Source organism: Channa argus, unplaced genomic scaffold (assembly GCF_033026475.1).
Source record: "Channa argus isolate prfri unplaced genomic scaffold, Channa argus male v1.0 Contig041, whole genome shotgun sequence".
NCBI classification, from domain to species: Eukaryota; Metazoa; Chordata; class Actinopteri; order Anabantiformes; family Channidae; genus Channa; species Channa argus.
Window position 1 is genome coordinate 195,078 of NW_027125260.1, and position 21,843 is coordinate 216,920.

Genomic DNA, 21,843 nt, shown 5'->3' on the forward strand with positions numbered 1-21,843 from the left:
ACAGCTCTTAAAAACGCTGGAGAAGCAGAATGCATGACACTTGCTAAGAAGAAGATAAATGTGGCAAAGTACAAAGTACTATAACTGTACTGGTCTGTTACGCCCCTGTCTAGGGGGTCAGGGTGCAACATACAAAGATAAATTAGCATGTTCCCTCTCCGATCCCCAAACCAAAATCCAGGATCGAGATGTTCCAACAGAATGATATTTATTTTAAACGAAAGAAAGTGTCAAACAAAACATGACACTACAACTCAGGGCGAACCAAGGCCAACATAATAAACAAAATAAGCCATTTCCCACAGAAAGTGCTAGTCAGCCTGATAGAAATAAACAAACCAAAAGACAGTCGCTAACCCTAACTCCCTAATGTGAAAACAGTCCAAAGAAAATGGCAGTTCACCCCTACAGATTTAATACTATTTACAAAATATACAATTTATAAACAAAACCACGGCACAAAACCTAACAATTCAAAAATGCTAAATAAGGTTTGGAAACCAAGAACAGCAAACAGGTGCTGATGCCAGAAAGAGCTTCGCTAGCTGTTGGGAACCGTACTTTTAAAACTCCAGGAAGTGTAGGATGGACCAATCAGCTTCTTGTACTGCCCCCCAATCCGGCCAATCAGGCAGGGCACCTATAAGAACAAGAAAATAAAAACAACACATATGGCCAGGACCGTAACATGGTCTACTAGTAATGAAGCACGATGGTTGGCAAACCAATAAAGTAGCAAAACAGCAATGAAAGAACAAAATTTGATGAAAATATAGAACAATTTCTATGAATAAATAGGCAGTAACACCAGCTTGTGCTGCCCGTAAACCCAAGCAAAAAAGCTTACAGCACCTGGTATTCCCAGGCGGTCTTCCTACCAAGTACTAACCAGGCCCGGCTCTATTTGGCTGCCGAGATCGGACGAGATCGGGCGCTTAGAGAGCGGTGTGGCCGTAAGCTGCATTTGACATCATCAACAGCTCTTAAAAACGCTGGAGAAGCAGAATGCATGACACTTGCTAAGAAGAAGATAAATGTGGCAAAGTACAAAGTACTACAACTGTACTGGTCTGTTACGCCCCTGTCTAGGGGCTCAGGGTGCAACATACAAAGATAAATTAGCATGTTCCCTCTCCGATCCCCAAACCAAAATCCAGGATCGAGATGTTCCAACAGAATGATATTTATTTTAAACGAAAGAAACTGTCAAACAAAACATGACACTACAACTCAGGGCGAACCAAGGCCAACATAATAAACAAAATAAGCCATTTCCCACAGAAAGTGCTAGCTAGCCTGATAGAAATAAACAAACCAAAAGACAGTCGCTAACCCTAACTCCCTAATGTGAAAACAGTCCAAAGAAAATGGCAGTTCACCCCTACAGATTTAATACTATTTACAAAATATACAATTTATAAACAAAACCACGGCACAAAACCTAACAATTCAAAAATGCTAAATAAGGTTTAGAAACCAAGAACAGCAAACAGGTGCTGATGCCAGAAAGAGCCTCGCTAGCTGTTGGGAACCGTACTTTTAAAACTCCAGGAAGTGTAGGATGGACCAATCAGCTTCCTGTACTGCCCCCAAATCCGGCCATTCAGGCAGGGCACCTATAAGAACAACAAAATAAAAACAACACATATGGCCAGGACCGTAACATGGTCTACTAGTAATGAAGCACGATGGTTGACAAACCAATAAAGTAGCAAAACAGCAATGAAAGAACAAAATTTGGTGAAAATATAGAACAATTTCTATGAATAAATAGGCAGTAACACCAGCTTGTGCTGCCCGTAAACCCAAGCAAAGAAGCTTACAGCACGTGGTATTCCCAGGCGGTCTTCCTACCAAGTACTAACCAGGCCCGGCTCTATTTGGCTGCCGAGATCTGACGAGATCGGGCGCTTAGAGAGCGGTGTGGCCGTAAGCTGCATTTGACATCATCAACAGCTCTTAAAAACGCTGGAGAAGCAGAATGCATGACACTTGCTAAGAAGAAGATAAATGTGGCAAAGTACAAATGACTATAACTGTACTGGTCTGTTACGCCCCTGTCTAGGGGCTCAAGGTGCAACATACAAAGATAAATTAGCATGTTCCCTCTCCGATCCCCAAACCAAAATCCAGGATCGAGATGTTCCAACAGAATGATATTTATTTTAAACGAAAGAAAGTGTCAAACAAAACATGACACTACAACTCAGGGCGAACCAAGGCCAACATAATAAACAAAATAAGCCATTTCCCACAGAAAGTGCTAGCTAGCCTGATAGAAAGAAACAAACCAAAAGACAGTCGCTAACCCTAACTCCCTAATGTGAAAACAGTCCAAAGAAAATGGCAGTTCACCCCTACAGATTTAATACTATTTACAAAATATACAATTTATAAACAAAACCACGGCACAAAACCTAACAATTCAAAAATGCTAAATAAGGTTTGGAAACCAAGAACAGCAAACAGGTGCTGATGCCAGAAAGAGCCTCGCTAGCTGTTGGGAACCGTACTTTTAAAACTCCAGGAAGTGTAGGATGGACCAATCAGCTTCCTGTACTGCCCCCCAATCCGGCCAATCAGGCAGGGCACCTATAAGAACAAGAAAATAAAAACAACACATATGGCCAGGACCGTAACATGGTCTACTAGTAATGAAGCACGATGGTTGGCAAACCAATAAAGTAGCAAAACAGCAATGAAAGAACAAAATTTGATGAAAATATAGAACAATTTCTATGAATAAATAGGCAGTAACACCAGCTTGTGCTGCCCGTAAACCCAAGCAAAAAAGCTTACAGCACCTGGTATTCCCAGGCGGTCTTCCTACCAAGTACTAACCAGGCCCGGCTCTATTTGGCTGCCGAGATCGGACGAGATCGGGCGCTTAGAGAGCGGTGTGGCCGTAAGCTGCATTTGACATCATCAACAGCTCTTAAAAACGCTGGAGAAGCAGAATGCATGACACTTGCTAAGAAGAAGATAAATGTGGCAAAGTACAAAGTATTATAACTGTACTGGTCTGTTACGCCCCTGTCTAGGGGGTCAGGGTGCAACATACAAAGATAAATTAGCATGTTCCCTCTCCGATCCCCAAACCAAAATCCAGGATCGAGATGTTCCAACAGAATGATATTTATTTTAAACGAAAGAAAGTGTCAAACAAAACATGACACTACAACTCAGGGCGAACCAAGGCCAACATAATAAACAAAATAAGCCATTTCCCACAGAAAGTGCTAGCTAGCCTGATAGAAATAAACAAACCAAAAGACAGTCGCTAACCCTAACTCCTTAATTTGAAAACAAGAGAAAACAATCAAAAGAAAATGGCAGTCCACCCCTACAGATTTAATACTATTTACAAAATATAAAATTTATAAACAAAACCACGGCACAAAACCTAACAATTCAAAAATGCTAAATAAGGTTTGGAAAGCAAGAACAGCAAACAGGTGCTGCTGCCAGAAAGAGCCTCGCTAGCTGTTGGGAACCGTACTTTTAAAACTCCAGGAAGTGTAGGATGGACCAATCAGCTTCCTGTACTGCCCCCCAATCCGGCCAATCAGGCAGGGCACCTATAAGAACAAGAAAATAAAAACAACACATATGGCCAGGACCGTAACATGGTCTACTAGTAATGAAGCACGATGGTTGGCAAACCAATAAAGTAGCAAAACAGCAATGAAAGAACAAAATTTGATGAAAATATAGAACAATTTCTATGAATAAATAGGCAGTAACACCAGCTTGTGCTGCCCGTAAACCCAAGCAAAAAAGCTTACAGCACCTGGTATTCCCAGGCGGTCTTCCTACCAAGTACTAACCAGGCCCGGCTCTATTTGGCTGCCGAGATCGGACGAGATCGGGCGCTTAGAGAGCGGTGTGGCCGTAAGCTGCATTTGACATCATCAACAGCTCTTAAAAACGCTGGAGAAGCAGAATGCATGACACTTGCTAAGAAGAAGATAAATGTGGCAAAGTACAAAGTACTATAACTGTACTGGTCTGTTACGCCCCTGTCTAGGGGGTCAGGGTGCAACATACAAAGATAAATTAGCATGTTCCCTCTCCGATCCCCAAACCAAAATCCAGGATCGAGATGTTCCAACAGAATGATATTTATTTTAAACGAAAGAAAGTGTCAAACAAAACATGACACTACAACTCAGGGTGAACCAAGGCCAACATAATAAACAAAATAAGCCATTTCCCACAGAAAGTGCTAGCTAGCCTGATAGAAATAAACAAACCAAAAGACAGTCGCTAACCCTAACTCCCTAATGTGAAAACAGTCCAAAGAAAATGCCAGTTCACCCCTACAGATTTAATACTATTTACAAAATATACAATTTATAAACAAAACCACGGCACAAAACCTAACAATTCAAAAATGCTAAATAAGGTTTGGAAACCAAGAACAGCAAACAGGTGCTGATGCCAGAAAGAGCCTCGCTAGCTGTTGGGAACCGTACTTTTAAAACTCCAGGAAGTGTAGGATGGACCAATCAGCTTCCTGTACTGCCCCCCAATCCGGCCAATCAGGCAGGGCACCTATAAGAACAAGAAAATAAAAACAACACATATGGCCAGGACCGTAACATGGTCTACTAGTAATGAAGCACGATGGTTGGCAAACCAATAAAGTAGCAAAACAGCAATGAAAGAACAAAATTTGATGAAAATATAGAACAATTTCTATGAATAAATAGGCAGTAACACCAGCTTGTGCTGCCCGTAAACCCAAGCAAAAAAGCTTACAGCACCTGGTATTCCCAGGCGGTCTTCCTACCAAGTACTAACCAGGCCCGGCTCTATTTGGCTGCCGAGATCGGACGAGATCGGGCGCTTAGAGAGCGGGCGCTTAGAGAGCGGTGTGGCCGTAAGCTGCATTTGACATCATCAACAGCTCTTAAAAACGCTAGAGAAGCAGAATGCATGACACTTGCTAAGAAGAAGATAAATGTGGCAAAGTACAAAGTACTATAACTGTACTGGTCTGTTACGCCCCTGTCTAGGGGGTCAGGGTGAAACATACAAAGATAAATTAGCATGTTCCCTCTCCGATCCCCAAACCAAAATCCAGGATCGAGATGTTCCAACAGAATGATATTTATTTTAAACGAAAGAAAGTGTCAAACAAAACATGACACTACAACTCAGGGTGAACCAAGGCCAACATAATAAACAAAATAAGCCATTTCCCACAGAAAGTGCTAGCTAGCCTGATAGAAATAAACAAACCAAAAGACAGTCGCTAACCCTAACTCCCTAATGTGAAAACAAGAGAAAACAATCAAAAGAAAATGGCAGTCCACCCCTACAGATTTAATACTATTTACAAAATATATAATTTATAAACAAAACCACGGCACAAAACCTAACAATTCAAAAATGCTAAATAAGGTTTGGAAAGCAAGAACAGCAAACAGGTGCTGCTGCCAGAAAGAGCCTCGCTAGCTGTTGGGAACCGTACTTTTAAAACTCCAGGAAGTGTAGGATGGACCAATCAGCTTCCTGTACTTCCCCCAAATCCGGCCAATCAGGCAGGGCACGTATAAGAACAAGAAAATAAAAACAACACATATGGCCAGGACCGTAACATGGTCTACTAGTAATGAAGCACGATGGTTGACAAACCAATAAAGTAGCAAAACAGCAATGAAAGAACAAAATTTGATGAAAATATAGAACAATTTCTATGAATAAATAGGCAGTAACACCAGCTTGTGCTGCCCGTAAACCCAAGCAAAAAAGCTTACAGCACCTGGTATTCCCAGGCGGTCTTCCTACCAAGTACTAACCAGGCCCGGCTCTATTTGGCTGCCGAGATCTGACGAGATCGGGCGCTTAGAGAGCGGTGTGGCCGTAAGCTGCATTTGACATCATCAACAGCTCTTAAAAACGCTGGAGAAGCAGAATGCATGACACTTGCTAAGAAGAAGATAAATGTGGCAAAGTACAAAGGACTATAACTGTACTGGTCTGTTACGCCCCTGTCTAGGGGCTCAGGGTGCAACATACAAAGATAAATTAGCATGTTCCCTCTCCGATCCCCAAACCAAAATCCAGGATCGAGATGTTCCAACAGAATGATATTTATTTTAAACGAAAGAAAGTGTCAAACAAAACATGACACTACAACTCAGGGCGAACCAAGGCCAACATAATAAACAAAATAAGCCATTTCCCACAGAAAGTGCTAGCTAGCCTGATAGAAATCAACAAACCAAAAGACAGTCGCTAACCCTAACTCCCTAATGTGAAAACAAGAGAAAACAATCAAAAGAAAATGGCAGTCCACCCCTACAGATTTAATACTATTTACAAAATATACAATTTATAAACAAAACCACGGCACAAAACCTAACAATTCAAAAATGCTAAATAAGGTTTGGAAACCAAGAACAGCAAACAGGTGCTGCTGCCAGAAAGAGCCTCGCTAGCTGTTGGGAACCGTACTTTTAAAACTCCAGGAAGTGTAGGATGGACCAATCAGCTTCCTGTACTTCCCCCAAATCCGGCCAATCAGGCAGGGCACCTATAAGAACAACAAAATAAAAACATCACATATGGCCAGGACCATAACATGGTCTACTAGTAATGAAGCACGATGGTTGACAAACCAATAAAGTAGCAAAACAGCAATGAAAGAACAAAATTTGATGAAAATATAGAACAATTTCTATGAATAAATAGGCAGTAACACCAGCTTGTGCTGCCCGTAAACCCAAGCAAAAAAGCTTACAGCACCTGGTATTCCCAGGCGGTCTTCCTACCAAGTACTAACCAGGCCCGGCTCTATTTGGCTGCCGAGATCGGACGAGATCGGGCGCTTAGAAAGCGGTGTGGCCGTAAGCTGCATTTGACATCATCAACAGCTCTTAAAAACGCTGGAGAAGCAGAATGCATGACACTTGCTAAGAAGAAGATAAATGTGGCAAAGTACAAAGTACTATAACTGTACTGGTCTGTTACGCCCCTGTCTAGGGGGTCAGGGTGCAACACACAAAGATAAATTAGCATGTTCCATCTCCGATCCCCAAACCAAAATCCAGGATCGAGATGTTCCAACAGAATGATATTTATTTTAAACGAAAGAAAGTGTCAAACAAAACATGACACTACAACTCAGGGCGAACCAAGGCCAACATAATAAACAAAATAAGCCATTTCCCACAGAAAGTGCTAGCTAGCCTGATAGAAATAAACAAACCAAAAGACAGTCGCTAACCCTAACTCCCTAATGTGAAAACAGTCCAAAGAAAATGGCAGTTCACCCCTACAGATTTAATACTATTTACAAAATATACAATTTATAAACAAAACCACGGCACAAAACCTAACAATTCAAAAATGCTAAATAAGGTTTGGAAACCAAGAACAGCAAACAGGTGCTGATGCCAGAAAGAGCCTCGCTAGCTGTTGGGAACCGTACTTTTAAAACTCCAGGAAGTGTAGGATGGACCAATCCGCTTCCTGTACTGCCCCCCAATCCGGCCAATCAGGCAGGGCACCTATAAGAACAACAAAATAAAAACAACACATATGGCCAGGACCGTAACATGGTCTACTAGTAATGAAGCACGATGGTTGGCAAACCAATAAAGTAGCAAAACAGCAATGAAAGAACAAAATTTGATGAAAATATAGAACAATTTCTATGAATAAATAGGCAGTAACACCAGCTTGTGCTGCCCGTAAACCCAAGCAAAGAAGTTTACAGCACGTGGTATTCCCAGGCGGTCTTCCTACCAAGTACTAACCAGGCCCGGCTCTATTTGGCTGCCGAGATCGGACGAGATCGGGCGCTTAGAGAGCGGTGTGGCCGTAAGCTGCATTTGACATCATCAACAGCTCTTAAAAACGCTGGAGAAGCAGAATGCATGACACTTGCTAAGAAGAAGATAAATGTGGCAAAGTACAAAGTATTATAACTGTACTGGTCTGTTACGCCCCTGTCTAGGGGGTCAGGGTGAAACATACAAAGATAAATTTGCATGTTCCCTCTCCGATCCCCAAACCAAAATCCAGGATTGAGATGTTCCAACAGAATGATATTTATTTTAAACGAAAGAAAGTGTCAAACAAAACATGACACTACAACTCAGGGCGAACCAAGGCCAACATAATAAACAAAATAAGCCATTTCCCACAGAAAGTGCTAGCTAGCCTGATAGAAATAAACAAACAAAAAGATAGTCGCTAACCCTAACTCCCTAATGTGAAAACAAGAGAAAACAATCAAAAGAAAATGGCAGTCCACCCCTACAGATTTAATACTATTTACAAAATATACAATTTATAAACAAAACCACGGCACAAAACCTAACAATTCAAAAATGCTAAATAAGATTTGGAAACCAAGAACAGCAAACAGGTGCTGCTGCCAGAAAGAGCCTCGCTAGCTGTTGGGAACCGTACATTTAAAACTCCAGGAAGTGTAGGATGGACCAATCAGCTTCCTGTACTTCCCCCAAATCCGGCCAATCAGGCACGGCACCTATAAGAACAAGAAAATAAAAACAACACATATGGCCAGGACCGTAACATGGTCTACTAGTAATGAAGCACGATGGTTGACAAACCAATAAAGTAGCAAAACAGCAATGAAAGAACAAAATTTGATGAAAATATAGAACAATTTCTATGAATAAATAGGCAGTAACACCAGCTTGAGCTGCCCGTAAACCCAAGCAAAAAAGCTTACAGCACCTGGTATTCCCAGGCGGTCTTCCTACCAAGTACTAACCAGGCCCAGCCCTATTTGGCTGCCGAGATCGGACGAGATCGGGCGCTTAGAGAGCGGTGTGGCCGTAACATGCATTTGATATCATCAACAGCTCTTAAAAACGCTAGAGAAGCAGAATGCATGACACTTGCTAAGAAGAAGATAAATGTGGCAAAGTACAAAGTACTATAACTGTACTGGTCTGTTACGCCCCTGTCTAGGGGGTCAGGGTGAAACATACAAAGATAAATTTGCATGTTCCCTCTCCGATCCCCAAACCAAAATCCAGGATTGAGATATTCCAACAGAATGATATTTATTTTAAACGAAAGAAAGTGTCAAACAAAACATGACACTACAACTCAGGGCGAACCAAGGCCAACATAATAAACAAAATAAGCCATTTCCCACAGAAAGTGCTAGCTAGCCTGATAGAAAGAAACAAACCAAAAGACAGTCGCTAACCCTAACTCCCTAATGCGAAAACAAGAGAAAACAATCAATAGAAAAATGGCAGTCCACCCCTACAGATTTAATACTATTTACAAAATATACAATTTATAAACAAAACCACGGCACAAAACCTAACAATTCAAAAATGCTAAATAAGGTTTGGAAACCAAGAACAGCAAACAGGTGCTGATGCCAGAAAGAGCCTCGCTAGCTGTTGGGAACCGTACTTTTAAAACTCCAGGAAGTGTAGGATGGACCACTCAGCTTCCGGTACTGCCCCCCAATCCGGCCAATCAGGCAGGGCACCTATAAGAACAAGAAAATAAAAACAACACATATGGCCAGGACCGTAACATGGTCTACTAGTAATGAAGCACGATGGTTGACAAACCAATAAAGTAGCAAAACAGCAATGAAAGAACAAAATTTGATGAAAATATAGAACAATTTCTATGAATAAATGGGCAGTAACACCAGCTTGAGCTGCCCGTAAACCCAAGCAAAAAAGCTTACAGCACCTGGTATTCCCAGGCGGTCTTCCTACCAAGTACTAACCAGGCCCGGCCCTATTTGGCTGCCGAGATCGGACGAGATCGGGCGCTTAGAGAGCGGTGTGGCCGTAACATGCATTTGACATCATCAACAGCTCTTAAAAACGCTAGAGAAGCAGAATGCATGACACTTGCTAAGAAGAAGATAAATGTGGCAAAGTACAAAGTACTATAACTGTACTGGTCTGTTACGCCCCTGTCTAGGGGGTCAGGGTGAAACATACAAAGATAAATTTGCATGTTCCCTCTCCAATCCCCAAACCAAAATCCAGGATTGAGATGTTCCAACAGAATGATATTTATTTTAAACGAAAGAAAGTGTCAAACAAAACATGACACTACAACTCAGGGCGAACCAAGGCCAACATAATAAACAAAATAAGCCATTTCCCACAGAAAGTGCTAGCTAGCCTGATAGAAAGAAACAAACCAAAAGACAGTCGCTAACCCTAACTCCCTAATGCGAAAACAAGAGAAAACAATCAAAAGAAAAATGGCAGTCCACCCCTACAGATTTAATACTATTTACAAAATATACAATTTATAAACAAAACCACGGCACAAAACCTAACAATTCAAAAATGCTAAATAAGGTTTGGAAACCAAGAACAGCAAACAGGTGCTGCTGCCAGAAAGAGCCTCGCTAGCTGTTGGGAACCGTACTTTTAAAACTCCAGGAAGTGTAGGATGGACCAATCAGCTTCCTGTACTTCCCCCAAATCCGGCCAATCAGGCAGGGCACCTATAAGAACAAGAAAATAAAAACAACACATATGGCCAGGACCGTAACATGGTCTACTAGTAATGAAGCACGATGGTTGACAAACCAATAAAGTAGCAAAACAGCAATGAAAGAACAAAATTTGATGAAAATATAGAACAATTTCTATGAATAAATAGGCAGTAACACCAGCTTGTGCTGCCCGTAAACCCAAGCAAAAAAGCTTACAGCACCTGGTATTCCCAGGCGGTCTTCCTACCAAGTACTAACCAGGCCCGGCCCTATTTGGCTGCTGAGATCGGACGAGATCGGGCGCTCAGAGAGCGGTGTGGCCGTAAGCTGCATTTGACATCATCAACAGCTCTTAAAAACGCTGGAGAAGCAGAATGCATGACACTTGCTAAGAAGAAGATAAATGTGGCAAAGTACAAAGTACTATAACTGTACTGGTCTGTTACGCCCCTGTCTAGGGGGTCAGGGTGCAACATACAAAGATAAATTAGCATGTTCCCTCTCCGATCCCCAAACCAAAATCCAGAATCGAGATGTTCCAACAGAATGATATTTATTTTAAACGAAAGAAAGTGCCAAACAAAACATGACACTACAACTCAGGGCGAACCAAGGCCAACATAATAAACAAAATAAGCCATTTCCCACAGAAAGTGCTAGCTAGCCTGATAGAAATAAACAAACCAAAAGATAGTCGCTAACCCTAACTCCCTAATGTGAAAACAAGAGAAAACAATCAAAAGAAAAATGGCAGTCCACCCCTACAGATTTAATACTATTTACAAAATATACAATTTATAAACAAAACCACGGCACAAAACCTAACAATTCAAAAATGCTAAATAAGATTTGGAAACTAAGAACAGCAAACAGGTGCTGCTGCCAGAAAGAGCCTCGCTAGCTGTTGGGAACCGTACTTTTAAAACTCCAGGAAGTGTAGGATGGACCAATCAGCTTCCTGTACTTCCCCCAAATCCGGCCAATCAGGCAGGGCACCTATAAGAACAAGAAAATAAAAACAACACATATGGCCATGACCGTAACATGGTCTACTAGTAATGAAGCACGATGGTTGACAAACCAATAAAGTAGCAAAACAGCAATGAAAGAACAAAATTTGATGAAAATATAGAACAATTTCTATGAATAAATAGGCAGTAACACCAGCTTGAGCTGCCCGTAAACCCAAGCAAAAAAGCTTACAGCACCTGGTATTCCCAGGCGGTCTTCCTACCAAGTACTAACCAGGCCCGGCTCTATTTGGCTGCCGAGATCGGACGAGATCGGGCGCTTAGAGAGCGGTGTGGCCGTAAGCTGCATTTGACATTATCAACAGCTCTTAAAAACGCTAGAAAAGCAGAATGCATGACACTTGCTAAGAAGAAGATAAATGTGGCAAAGTACAAAGTACTATAACTGTACTGGTCTGTTACGCCCCTGTCTAGGGGGTCAGGGTGAAACATACAAAGATAAATTTGCATGTTCCCTCTCCGATCCTCAAACCAAAATCCAGGATTGAGATGTTCCAACAGAATGATATTTATTTTAAACGAAAGAAAGTGTCAAACAAAACATGACACTACAACTCAGGGCGAACCAAGGCCAACATAATAAACAAAATAAGCCATTTCCCACAGAAAGTGCTAGCTAGCCTGATAGAAATAAACAAACCAAAAGATAGTCGCTAACCCTAACTCCCTAATGTGAAAACAAGAGAAAACAATCAAAAGAAAATGGCAGTCCACCCCTACAGATTTAATACTATTTACAAAATATACAATTTATAAACAAAACCACGGCACAAAACCTAACAATTCAAAAATGCTAAATAAGATTTGGAAACCAAGAACAGCAAACAGGTGCTGCTGCCAGAAAGAGCCTCGCTAGCTGTTGGGAACCGTACATTTAAAACTCCAGGAAGTGTAGGATGGACCAATCAGCTTCCTGTACTTCCCCCAAATCCGGCCAATCAGGCACGGCACCTATAAGAACAAGAAAATAAAAACAACACATATGGCCAGGACCGTAACATGGTCTACTAGTAATGAAGCACGATGGTTGACAAACCAATAAAGTAGCAAAACAGCAATGAAAGAACAAAATTTGATGAAAATATAGAACAATTTCTATGAATAAATAGGCAGTAACACCAGCTTGAGCTGCCCGTAAACCCAAGCAAAAAAGCTTACAGCACCTGGTATTCCCAGGCGGTCTTCCTACCAAGTACTAACCAGGCCCAGCCCTATTTGGCTGCCGAGATCGGACGAGATCGGGCGCTTAGAGAGCGGTGTGGCCGTAACATGCATTTGATATCATCAACAGCTCTTAAAAACGCTAGAGAAGCAGAATGCATGACACTTGCTAAGAAGAAGATAAATGTGGCAAAGTACAAAGTACTATAACTGTACTGGTCTGTTACGCCCCTGTCTAGGGGGTCAGGGTGAAACATACAAAGATAAATTTGCATGTTCCCTCTCCGATCCCCAAACCAAAATCCAGGATTGAGATATTCCAACAGAATGATATTTATTTTAAACGAAAGAAAGTGTCAAACAAAACATGACACTACAACTCAGGGCGAACCAAGGCCAACATAATAAACAAAATAAGCCATTTCCCACAGAAAGTGCTAGCTAGCCTGATAGAAAGAAACAAACCAAAAGACAGTCGCTAACCCTAACTCCCTAATGCGAAAACAAGAGAAAACAATCAATAGAAAAATGGCAGTCCACCCCTACAGATTTAATACTATTTACAAAATATACAATTTATAAACAAAACCACGGCACAAAACCTAACAATTCAAAAATGCTAAATAAGGTTTGGAAACCAAGAACAGCAAACAGGTGCTGATGCCAGAAAGAGCCTCGCTAGCTGTTGGGAACCGTACTTTTAAAACTCCAGGAAGTGTAGGATGGACCACTCAGCTTCCGGTACTGCCCCCCAATCCGGCCAATCAGGCAGGGCACCTATAAGAACAAGAAAATAAAAACAACACATATGGCCAGGACCGTAACATGGTCTACTAGTAATGAAGCACGATGGTTGACAAACCAATAAAGTAGCAAAACAGCAATGAAAGAACAAAATTTGATGAAAATATAGAACAATTTCTATGAATAAATGGGCAGTAACACCAGCTTGAGCTGCCCGTAAACCCAAGCAAAAAAGCTTACAGCACCTGGTATTCCCAGGCGGTCTTCCTACCAAGTACTAACCAGGCCCGGCCCTATTTGGCTGCCGAGATCGGACGAGATCGGGCGCTTAGAGAGCGGTGTGGCCGTAACATGCATTTGACATCATCAACAGCTCTTAAAAACGCTAGAGAAGCAGAATGCATGACACTTGCTAAGAAGAAGATAAATGTGGCAAAGTACAAAGTACTATAACTGTACTGGTCTGTTACGCCCCTGTCTAGGGGGTCAGGGTGAAACATACAAAGATAAATTTGCATGTTCCCTCTCCAATCCCCAAACCAAAATCCAGGATTGAGATGTTCCAACAGAATGATATTTATTTTAAACGAAAGAAAGTGTCAAACAAAACATGACACTACAACTCAGGGCGAACCAAGGCCAACATAATAAACAAAATAAGCCATTTCCCACAGAAAGTGCTAGCTAGCCTGATAGAAAGAAACAAACCAAAAGACAGTCGCTAACCCTAACTCCCTAATGCGAAAACAAGAGAAAACAATCAAAAGAAAAATGGCAGTCCACCCCTACAGATTTAATACTATTTACAAAATATACAATTTATAAACAAAACCACGGCACAAAACCTAACAATTCAAAAATGCTAAATAAGGTTTGGAAACCAAGAACAGCAAACAGGTGCTGCTGCCAGAAAGAGCCTCGCTAGCTGTTGGGAACCGTACTTTTAAAACTCCAGGAAGTGTAGGATGGACCAATCAGCTTCCTGTACTTCCCCCAAATCCGGCCAATCAGGCAGGGCACCTATAAGAACAAGAAAATAAAAACAACACATATGGCCAGGACCGTAACATGGTCTACTAGTAATGAAGCACGATGGTTGACAAACCAATAAAGTAGCAAAACAGCAATGAAAGAACAAAATTTGATGAAAATATAGAACAATTTCTATGAATAAATAGGCAGTAACACCAGCTTGTGCTGCCCGTAAACCCAAGCAAAAAAGCTTACAGCACCTGGTATTCCCAGGCGGTCTTCCTACCAAGTACTAACCAGGCCCGGCCCTATTTGGCTGCTGAGATCGGACGAGATCGGGCGCTCAGAGAGCGGTGTGGCCGTAAGCTGCATTTGACATCATCAACAGCTCTTAAAAACGCTGGAGAAGCAGAATGCATGACACTTGCTAAGAAGAAGATAAATGTGGCAAAGTACAAAGTACTATAACTGTACTGGTCTGTTACGCCCCTGTCTAGGGGGTCAGGGTGCAACATACAAAGATAAATTAGCATGTTCCCTCTCCGATCCCCAAACCAAAATCCAGAATCGAGATGTTCCAACAGAATGATATTTATTTTAAACGAAAGAAAGTGCCAAACAAAACATGACACTACAACTCAGGGCGAACCAAGGCCAACATAATAAACAAAATAAGCCATTTCCCACAGAAAGTGCTAGCTAGCCTGATAGAAATAAACAAACCAAAAGATAGTCGCTAACCCTAACTCCCTAATGTGAAAACAAGAGAAAACAATCAAAAGAAAAATGGCAGTCCACCCCTACAGATTTAATACTATTTACAAAATATACAATTTATAAACAAAACCACGGCACAAAACCTAACAATTCAAAAATGCTAAATAAGATTTGGAAACTAAGAACAGCAAACAGGTGCTGCTGCCAGAAAGAGCCTCGCTAGCTGTTGGGAACCGTACTTTTAAAACTCCAGGAAGTGTAGGATGGACCAATCAGCTTCCTGTACTTCCCCCAAATCCGGCCAATCAGGCAGGGCACCTATAAGAACAAGAAAATAAAAACAACACATATGGCCATGACCGTAACATGGTCTACTAGTAATGAAGCACGATGGTTGACAAACCAATAAAGTAGCAAAACAGCAATGAAAGAACAAAATTTGATGAAAATATAGAACAATTTCTATGAATAAATAGGCAGTAACACCAGCTTGAGCTGCCCGTAAACCCAAGCAAAAAAGCTTACAGCACCTGGTATTCCCAGGCGGTCTTCCTACCAAGTACTAACCAGGCCCGGCTCTATTTGGCTGCCGAGATCGGACGAGATCGGGCGCTTAGAGAGCGGTGTGGCCGTAAGCTGCATTTGACATTATCAACAGCTCTTAAAAACGCTAGAAAAGCAGAATGCATGACACTTGCTAAGAAGAAGATAAATGTGGCAAAGTACAAAGTACTATAACTGTACTGGTCTGTTACGCCCCTGTCTAGGGGGTCAGGGTGAAACATACAAAGATAAATTTGCATGTTCCCTCTCCGATCCTCAAACCAAAATCCAGGATTGAGATGTTCCAACAGAATGATATTTATTTTAAACGAAAGAAAGTGTCAAACAAAACATGACACTACAACTCAGGGCGAACCAAGGCCAACATAATAAACAAAATAAGCCATTTCCCACAGAAAGTGCTAGCTAGCCTGATAGAAATAAACAAACCAAAAGATAGTCGCTAACCCTAACTCCCTAATGTGAAAACAAGAGAAAACAATCAAAAGAAAATGGCAGTCCACCCCTACAGATTTAATACTATTTACAAAATATACAATTTATAAACAAAACCACGGCACAAAACCTAACAATTCAAAAATGCTAAATAAGATTTGGAAACCAAGAACAGCAAACAGGTGCTGCTGCCAGAAAGAGCCTCGCTAGCTGTTGGGAACCGTACATTTAAAACTCCAGGAAGTGTAGGATGGACCAATCAGCTTCCTGTACTTCCCCCAAATCCGGTCAATCAGGCACGGCACCTATAAGAACAAGAAAATAAAAACAACACATATGGCCAGGACCGTAACATGGTCTACTAGTAATGAAGCACGATGGTTGACAAACCAATAAAGTAGCAAAACAGCAATGAAAGAACAAAATTTGATGAAAATATAGAACAATTTCTATGAATAAATAGGCAGTAACACCAGCTTGAGCTGCCCGTAAACCCAAGCAAAAAAGCTTACAGCACCTGGTATTCCCAGGCGGTCTTCCTACCAAGTACTAACCAGGCCCAGCCCTATTTGGCTGCCAAGATCGGACGAGATCGGGCGCTTAGAGAGCGGTGTGGCCGTAACATGCATTTGATATCATCAACAGCTCTTAAAAACGCTAGAGAAGCAGAATGCATGACACTTGCTAAGAAGAAGATAAATGTGGCAAAGTACAAAGTACTATAACTGTACTGGTCTGTTACGCCCCTGTGTAGGGGGTCAGGGTGAAACATACAAAGATAAATTTGCATGTTCCCTCTCCGATCCCCAAACCAAAATCCAGGATTGAGATGTTCCAACAGAATGATATTTATTTTAAACGAAAGAAAGTGTCAAACAAAACATGACACTACAACTCAGGGCGAACCAAGGCCAACATAATAAACAAAATAAGCCATTTCCCACAGAAAGTGCTAGCTAGCCTGATAGAAAGAAACAAACCAAAAGACAGTCGCTAACCCTAACTCCCTAATGCGAAAACAAGAGAAAACAATCAAAAGAAAAATGGCAGTCCACCCCTACAGATTTAATACTATTTACAAAATATACAATTTATAAACAAAACCACGGCACAAAACCTAACAATTCAAAAATGCTAAATAAGGTTTGGAAACCAAGAACAGCAAACAGGTGCTGCTGCCAGAAAGAGCCTCGCTAGCTGTTGGGAACCGTACTTTTAAAACTCCAGGAAGTGTAGGATGGACCAATCAGCTTCCTGTACTTCCCCCAAATCCGGCCAATCAGGCAGGGCACCTATAAGAACAAGAAAATAAAAACAACACATATGGCCAGGACCGTAACATGGTCTACTAGTAATGAAGCACGATGGTTGACAAACCAATAAAGTAGCAAAACAGCAATGAAAGAACAAAATTTGATGAAAATATAGAACAATTTCTATGAATAAATAGGCAGTAACACCAGCTTGTGCTGCCCGTAAACCCAAGCAAAAAAGCTTACAGCACCTGGTATTCCCAGGCGGTCTTCCTACCAAGTACTAACCAGGCCCGGCCCTATTTGGCTGCTGAGATCGGACGAGATCGGGCGCTCAGAGAGCGGTGTGGCCGTAAGCTGCATTTGACATCATCAACAGCTCTTAAAAACGCTGGAGAAGCAGAATGCATGACACTTGCTAAGAAGAAGATAAATGTGGCAAAGTACAAAGTACTATAACTGTACTGGTCTGTTACGCCCCTGTCTAGGGGGTCAGGGTGCAACATACAAAGATAAATTAGCATGTTCCCTCTCCGATCCCCAAACCAAAATCCAGAATCGAGATGTTCCAACAGAATGATATTTATTTTAAACGAAAGAAAGTGTCAAACAAAACATGACACTACAACTCAGGGCGAACCAAGGCCAACATAATAAACAAAATAAGCCATTTCCCACAGAAAGTGCTAGCTAGCCTGATAGAAATAAACAAACCAAAAGATAGTCGCTAACCCTAACTCCCTAATGTGAAAACAAGAGAAGACAATCAAAAGAAAATGGCAGTCCACCCCTACAGATTTAATACTATTTACAAAATATACAATTTATAAACAAAACCACGGCACAAAACCTAACAATTCAAAAATGCTAAATAAGATTTGGAAACCAAGAACAGCAAACAGGTGCTGCTGCCAGAAAGAGCCTCGCTAGCTGTTGGGAACCGTACTTTTAAAACTCCAGGAAGTGTAGGATGGACCAATCAGCTTCCTGTACTTCCCCCAAATCCGGCCAATCAGGCAGGGCACCTATAAGAACAAGAAAATAAAAACAACACATATGGCCAGGACCGTAACATGGTCTACTAGTAATGAAGCACGATGGTTGACAAACCAATAAAGTAGCAAAACAGCAATGAAAGAACAAAATTTGATGAAAATATAGAACAATTTCTATGAATAAATAGGCAGTAACACCAGCTTGAGCTGCCCGTAAACCCAAGCAAAAAAGCTTACAGCACCTGGTATTCCCAGGCGGTCTTCCTACCAAGTACTAACCAGGCCCGGCTCTATTTGGCTGCCGAGATCGGACGAGATCGGGCGCTTAGAGAGCGGTGTGGCCGTAACATGCATTTGACATCATCAACAGCTCTTAAAAACGCTAGAGAAGCAGAATGCATGACACTTGCTAAGAAGAAGATAAATGTGGCAAAGTACAAAGTACTATAACTGTACTGGTCTGTTACGCCCCTGTCTAGGGGGTCAGGGTGAAACATACAAAGATAAATTTGCATGTTCCCTCTCCGATCCCCAAACCAAAATCCAGGATTGAGATGTTCCAACAGAATGATATTTATTTTAAACGAAAGAAAGTGTCAAACAAAACATGACACTACAACTCAGGGCGAACCAAGGCCAACATAATAAACAAAATAAGCCATTTCCCACAGAAAGTGCTAGCTAGCCTGATAGAAATAAACAAACCAAAAGATAGTCGCTAACCCTAACTCCCTAATGTGAAAACAAGAGAAAACAATCAAAAGAAAATGGCAGTCCACCCCTACAGATTTAATACTATTTACAAAATATACAATTTATAAACAAAACCACGGCACAAAACCTAACAATTCAAAAATGCTAAATAAGATTTGGAAACCAAGAACAGCAAACAGGTGCTGCTGCCAGAAAGAGCCTCGCTAGCTGTTGGGAACCGTACATTTAAAACTCCAGGAAGTGTAGGATGGACCAATCAGCTTCCTGTACTTCCCCCAAATCCGGCCAATCAGGCATGGCACCTATAAGAACAAGAAAATAAAAACAACACATATGGCCAGGACCGTAACATGGTCTACTAGTAATGAAGCACAATGGTTGACAAACCAATAAAGTAGCAAAACAGCAATGAAAGAACAAAATTTGATGAAAATATAGAACAATTTCTATGAATAAATAGGCAGTAACACCAGCTTGAGCTGCCCGTAAACCCAAGCAAAAAAGCTTACAGCACCTGGTATTCCCAGGCGGTCTTCCTACCAAGTACTAACCAGGCCCGGCCCTATTTGGCTGCCGAGATCGGACGAGATCGGGCGCTCAGAGAGCGGTGTGGCCGTAAGCTGCATTTGACATCATCAACAGCTCTTAAAAACGCTGGAGAAGCAGAATGCATGACACTTGCTAAGAAGAAGATAAATGTGGCAAAGTACAAAGTACTATAACTGTACTGGTCTGTTACGCCCCTGTCTAGGGGGTCAGGGTGCAACATACAAAGATAAATTAGCATGTTCCCTCTCCGATCCCCAAACCAAAATCCAGAATCGAGATGTTCCAACAGAATGATATTTATTTTAAACGAAAGAAAGTGTCAAACAAAACATGACACTACAACTCAGGGCGAACCAAGGCCAACATAATAAACAAAATAAGGCATTTCCCACAGAAAGTGCTAGCTAGCCTGATAGAAATAAACAAACCAAAAGATAGTCGCTAACCCTAACTCCCTAATGTGAAAACAAGAGAAAACAATCAAAAGAAAATGGCAGTCCACCCCTACAGATTTAATACTATTTACAAAATATACAATTTATAAACAAAACCACGGCACAAAACCTAACAATTCAAAAATGCTAAATAAGATTTGGAAACCAAGAACAGCAAACAGGTGCTGCTGCCAGAAAGAGCCTCGCTAGCTGTTGGGAACCGTACTTTTAAAACTCCAGGAAGTGTAGGATGGACCAATCAGCTTCCTGTACTTCCCCCAAATCCGGCCAATCAGGCAGGGCACCTATAAGAACAAGAAAATAAAAACAACACATATGGCCAGGACCGTAACATGGTCTACTAGTAATGAAGCACGATGGTTGACAAACCAATAAAGTAGCAAAACAGCAATGAAAGAACAAAATTTGATGAAAATATAGAACAATTTCTATGAATAAATAGGCAGTAACACCAGCTTGAGCTGCCCGTAAACCCAAGCAAAAAAGCTTACAGCACCTGGTATTCCCAGGCGGTCTTCCTACCAAGTACTAACCAGGCCCGGCCCTATTTGGCTGCCGAGATCGGAAGAGATCGGGCGCTTAGAGAGCGGTGTGGCCGTAACATGCATTTGACATCATCAACAGCTCTTAAAAACGCTAGAGAAGCAGAATGCATGACACTTGCTAAGAAGAAGATAAATGTGGCAAAGTACAAAGTACTATTACTGTACTGGTCTGTTACGCCCCTGTCTAGGGGGTCAGGGTGAAACATACAAAGATAAATTTGCATGTTCCCTCTCCGATCCCCAAACCAAAATCCAGGATTGAGATGTTCCAACAGAATGATATTTATTTTAAACGAAAGAAAGTGTCAAACAAAACATGACACTACAACTCAGGGCGAACCAAGGCCAACATAATAAACAAAATAAGCCATTTCCCACAGAAAGTGCTAGCTAGCCTGATAGAAATAAACAAACCAAAAGATAGTCGCTAACCCTAACTCCCTAATGTGAAAACAAGAGAAAACAATCAAAAGAAAATGGCAGTCCACCCCTACAGATTTAATACTATTTACAAAATATACAATTTATAAACAAAACCACGGCACAAAACCTAACAATTCAAAAATGCTAAATAAGATTTGGAAACCAAGAACAGCAAACAGGTGCTGCTGCCAGAAAGAGCCTCGCTAGCTGTTGGGAACCGTACATTTAAAACTCCAGGAAGTGTAGGATGGACCAATCAGCTTCCTGTACTTCCCCCAAATCCGGCCAATCAGGCACGGCACCTATAAGAACAAGAAAATAAAAACAACACATATGGCCAGGACCGTAACATGGTCTACTAGTAATGAAGCACGATGGTTGACAAACCAATAAAGTAGCAAAACAGCAATGAAAGAACAAAATTTGATGAAAATATAGAACAATTTCTATGAATAAATAGGCAGTAACACCAGCTTGAGCTGCCCGTAAACCCAAGCAAAAAAGCTTACAGCACCTGGTATTCCCAGGCGGTCTTCCTACCAAGTACTAACCAGGCCCAGCCCTATTTGGCTGCCGAGATCGGACGAGATCGGGCGCTTAGAGAGCGGTGTGGCCGTAACATGTATTTGATATCATCAACAGCTCTTAAAAACGCTAGAGAAGCAGAATGCATGACACTTGCTAAGAAGAAGATAAATGTGGCAAAGTACAAAGTACTATAACTGTACTGGTCTGTTACGCCCCTGTCTAGGGGGTCAGGGTGAAACATACAAAGATAAATTTGCATGTTCCCTCTCCGATCCCCAAACCAAAATCC

General features: G+C 41.5%; 22 pseudogenes; all 22 read right to left on the reverse strand.

Moving 5' to 3' along the window:
- Positions 1-840: 840 nt before the first annotated feature.
- LOC137118820 (5S ribosomal RNA) lies at positions 841-959 on the reverse strand (annotated as a pseudogene).
- Positions 960-1,816: 857 nt separating this feature from the next.
- LOC137118621 (5S ribosomal RNA) lies at positions 1,817-1,935 on the reverse strand (annotated as a pseudogene).
- An 857-nt stretch (positions 1,936-2,792) lies between these two features.
- LOC137118821 (5S ribosomal RNA) lies at positions 2,793-2,911 on the reverse strand (annotated as a pseudogene).
- An 867-nt stretch (positions 2,912-3,778) lies between these two features.
- LOC137118822 (5S ribosomal RNA) lies at positions 3,779-3,897 on the reverse strand (annotated as a pseudogene).
- Positions 3,898-4,754: 857 nt separating this feature from the next.
- On the reverse strand, positions 4,755-4,888 carry LOC137118748 (5S ribosomal RNA; annotated as a pseudogene).
- An 867-nt stretch (positions 4,889-5,755) lies between these two features.
- Positions 5,756-5,874, reverse strand: LOC137118521 (5S ribosomal RNA; annotated as a pseudogene).
- An 867-nt stretch (positions 5,875-6,741) lies between these two features.
- LOC137118552 (5S ribosomal RNA) lies at positions 6,742-6,860 on the reverse strand (annotated as a pseudogene).
- Positions 6,861-7,717: 857 nt separating this feature from the next.
- On the reverse strand, positions 7,718-7,836 carry LOC137118694 (5S ribosomal RNA; annotated as a pseudogene).
- Positions 7,837-8,703: 867 nt separating this feature from the next.
- Positions 8,704-8,822, reverse strand: LOC137118626 (5S ribosomal RNA; annotated as a pseudogene).
- An 868-nt stretch (positions 8,823-9,690) lies between these two features.
- On the reverse strand, positions 9,691-9,809 carry LOC137118646 (5S ribosomal RNA; annotated as a pseudogene).
- An 868-nt stretch (positions 9,810-10,677) lies between these two features.
- Positions 10,678-10,796, reverse strand: LOC137118670 (5S ribosomal RNA; annotated as a pseudogene).
- An 868-nt stretch (positions 10,797-11,664) lies between these two features.
- On the reverse strand, positions 11,665-11,783 carry LOC137118823 (5S ribosomal RNA; annotated as a pseudogene).
- Positions 11,784-12,650: 867 nt separating this feature from the next.
- On the reverse strand, positions 12,651-12,769 carry LOC137118627 (5S ribosomal RNA; annotated as a pseudogene).
- An 868-nt stretch (positions 12,770-13,637) lies between these two features.
- LOC137118647 (5S ribosomal RNA) lies at positions 13,638-13,756 on the reverse strand (annotated as a pseudogene).
- Positions 13,757-14,624: 868 nt separating this feature from the next.
- Positions 14,625-14,743, reverse strand: LOC137118671 (5S ribosomal RNA; annotated as a pseudogene).
- An 868-nt stretch (positions 14,744-15,611) lies between these two features.
- On the reverse strand, positions 15,612-15,730 carry LOC137118824 (5S ribosomal RNA; annotated as a pseudogene).
- Positions 15,731-16,597: 867 nt separating this feature from the next.
- LOC137118718 (5S ribosomal RNA) lies at positions 16,598-16,716 on the reverse strand (annotated as a pseudogene).
- Positions 16,717-17,584: 868 nt separating this feature from the next.
- On the reverse strand, positions 17,585-17,703 carry LOC137118672 (5S ribosomal RNA; annotated as a pseudogene).
- Positions 17,704-18,570: 867 nt separating this feature from the next.
- On the reverse strand, positions 18,571-18,689 carry LOC137118622 (5S ribosomal RNA; annotated as a pseudogene).
- An 867-nt stretch (positions 18,690-19,556) lies between these two features.
- On the reverse strand, positions 19,557-19,675 carry LOC137118574 (5S ribosomal RNA; annotated as a pseudogene).
- Positions 19,676-20,542: 867 nt separating this feature from the next.
- LOC137118701 (5S ribosomal RNA) lies at positions 20,543-20,661 on the reverse strand (annotated as a pseudogene).
- Positions 20,662-21,528: 867 nt separating this feature from the next.
- Positions 21,529-21,647, reverse strand: LOC137118628 (5S ribosomal RNA; annotated as a pseudogene).
- Between the last annotated feature and the right edge of the window lie 196 nt (positions 21,648-21,843).